Source organism: Carlito syrichta, unplaced genomic scaffold (assembly GCF_000164805.1).
Source record: "Carlito syrichta isolate Samal-C Ts95f unplaced genomic scaffold, Tarsius_syrichta-2.0.1 Scaffold311223, whole genome shotgun sequence".
In the NCBI taxonomy this organism is placed as follows: Eukaryota; Metazoa; Chordata; class Mammalia; order Primates; family Tarsiidae; genus Carlito; species Carlito syrichta.
The window spans coordinates 29,839-33,143 of record NW_007255319.1 but is presented as its reverse complement, the minus strand read 5'-3'; the positions used below and the strand labels follow the sequence as shown (position 1 = coordinate 33,143).

The 3,305-nt window shown below is 36.9% G+C and overlaps 1 pseudogene; it reads right to left on the bottom strand.

Moving 5' to 3' along the window:
* Positions 1 to 597: 597 nt before the first annotated feature.
* Positions 598 to 1,550, bottom strand: LOC103271105 (annotated as a pseudogene).
* Between the last annotated feature and the right edge of the window lie 1,755 nt (positions 1,551 to 3,305).

Sequence of the window (3,305 nt, the reverse complement as noted above, 5' to 3'; positions counted from 1 at the left end):
CATGTATTCCTCTTTATTGAAATGTCAGTTAATTTCATTGTGATACATTGCCTTCAGTATATTTCTGTAAAAATACTAATGAAGGAAAATACACTGAAAGCTTAAATGTTTGAAAATGTTTTTCTTCTAGCTTCACTTTTTTTGGTTAGTTTGGCTGGGTATAGAATTCTGGCTTGATAAATATTAGGCCTCAAATTGTGAAGATATTGCTCCATTATCATCTAGCTTTCAGTGTTTCTACTGAGAAATCTGATGTAATTCTTTTTTCCTTCCCTTTATACATGATCTTTGTTTCTTTCTGGAAGCTCTAGGTATCTTTTCTCACTCCTTTTTTTTTTTTTTTCTGTATTTCCAATCTTTTTATTTCTTCAAATTTGTTACTTATCAGGAGTGACTGAAATAAAAAATATAATTGAGTTCCATCATCACCATCATGGAAATGGCTTTAAGAGAAAACTGGTCAAATGAATATTATTGCTTCCCATTTTCAACCAGTAAATATATGCCATTGATAGACAGCCATGAGTCTGTGGAGAATGCTCAAGCTATGTTACATAATACAACATGTCTGTTCACAGGGGAAAACTGGGAAATAACTTAAGTGTACTTCTTGATTTCATCTTACAAGACAAACACGAAAGCACCACCCATACCTCTGAGAACACTGGACCATGCACCCTTGAAAAAAGCTTTGCCTCCTTCCTCACCAGCAGTCTTCCTCCAGCAGTCAAGTGTGCCTGTGTACATGATATCAGCTCTTTTGTACCCTGACTGCATCATCATGTGGCAACAGACAGTGTCAAAGGGATAGGAAGTCAACCCAGCAATGGCAGTGACAGCCTGTGTAATCATCCAGCTGATGATGATATGAGTATTCTTGGGATCTGGAAAAATTCCTTTTGCAGTATCATAGATACCGAAGTAGGCAGCTTGGTAGATGATAATACCCTGCACAGATACATTAAAGCCTTGGTGCAGGCCCTTAATCCCATCAGATTTGTAGATCTTAACCAGGCAGTCACCGAGGTCTCTGAACTCCCTTTCAGCTCTGGCTTTACCCACATCAGCTGCTAGACGGGTATGGGCAAAATCAAGAGGGTTCACAAAACACAAAGATGTGGCCCCAGCGGCACTGCCTGATGCCAGATTCCCTGCAAAGTAGCACCCAAACTGGGTCCTCTTGTCCACACCACCCAGGAAGATCTGCTTGTATTTATCTTTGAAGGCAAAGTTGAGAGTCTGGGTGGGGAAGTATCTGATGACATTGACCATGTTACCTCACCAGAAGGACAGGACTCCCTGCTCCTTGGGGATATGGACTACGCAGTCAATAATGCCCTTGTATTGCTTATCTGCAGTGACTTGCTTGCTGGTATGCTGCACCTGCAGCAGCAGTTTGACCGGCTTGATGAGTGCTACTACAGTCTTGGAGATGGTTATGGCCACTCCACCTGCCAGGAAGTCCTTGGTGAAGGACACAGCGGCATCTGTCATATTGAAAGGAAAGAGGAGGCAGGCAAATGCAGGATGGGACTAGGCCGGAAACCGGCTTTGACTCTGGGGCTCTGGAGCTCACTCTAATGTTTGAAAGTATTAATGATAATTGCTTGATGTGGGCCTATTTTCATTCACTTTGTTAAGTAATTGATGTGCCCTTTCAATATTTAAATTATTCTCCTTCAGTTCTTACAAATTGTTTTTGTTCTTACAAATTTTAACTAAATACTTTGGTCAAAATCTCCCTTCATTTTCTCTACTCTCTTTTGGTCACAGCTATTACTGATTTTCATTTCCTGAAAATTTCTCTAATTTTATAAGCAATCGCCTCCATTTTCCTCTATGCACCTCCTCTCCCAATTTTAGTAATATTTCCCCAACATTATATTTTGACTTCTCCATTGAATTTTTTTCATCATAGTCTTAAAAGCTGTTTTTGTTATTTTAATATTTTCAACAGAATCTTATTTCATTTTGATGTTTTCTTTCTTCCCTGCAATTTTTGCTACGTATTTATTTTTCTTATCTTTCAAATACTTAGTGATATCCATTTATATTTAAAAGCAAGGTGCTGGGCAATTCCCTCAGGACCTCTCCCCTCTGGAAAGTTTTCTGTCCTCTCAATAAGTCCTGGTTTCAAAAAAAAAAAAAAAAAAAATAAAAGCAAGGCACTAAGACAGCTTATTCAAAGCACTGTGTACTTTGTCAGATTATGGTAGGGTTGTGATTTGAGCCCTGTCATTTCATTTGGTTAATACCAAATGTTATTATCTGTAGGCATATTTTGGAAGGTTGGACAGTTTCTTTAGACAGAAAACATTTAAGCTCCATCAAATATGAGTCCTATAAGGTGACAAAATGGAAGACAAATAGAGAAATAAAACCTCATATGATGGTGTGAATGCCCATCATTTTAAGGCATGGTCTTAGGAGAACTGGTACTGTGAATATGTTGGATTTAGTGCTATTGCTCACAGAGGATAAACAACATGGAGTACATGGAGTTTAAAATATATAGTATCAAGGAAGAAAAAGAGGAATTAACAGAGTGTGGTAAAAAAATAAACCAGAATCTGCCGTATAGTCTCCATCAGTAACCATAGTATTTTTTCCCCAATACAGCTAATCTTCTTCAGCCAGTGATAGGCACAAATATATTTTGCAGAAGAGAGAAGATTCATTTTAGACAAAGGTGCAACTCACTGGAGAAATAACAGTCTTCTCAGCAAATGGTGTTGGAACTATTGGACATCCATATTGCAAAAAATGAACCTTGACCTATAACCTCAAATCTTACACACACAGAGAAATTTAAAAATGAATCACAGATCTAAATATAAAATGTAAAACTATAAAACTTTGAGAAGGAAACACAGGGAAAATTTTCATGACCTTGAATTAGGCAAAGCGTTCTTAGATATAATACCAACAATACTCTTCATAAACTAAATTGTTAAACCGGATTATATAAAAATTACATACCTTTGCTCAGCAAAAGGCAATTAAGAGAATGAAAAGACAAACTAGACTGGGAAAGACTATTTGCAAACACATATCCAACAAACAACTGTGTAGACAAAGTTTCCTTGTATACAAAGAAGTCCTCAAAACTCAACAGCACAAAAACAAGCAGTCCTACAAAGTACATGCAAAAATAACACTTTATTAAAGAAGATATATGGATGTCAAATAAACACTTGAAAAAATGGTAAAATATTATTAGCCATTAGCGAAATGCAAATTAAAACCACAATGATGTACCACCAGATACCTATTAGAATGGCTAAGAACAAAAATAACTGACCATA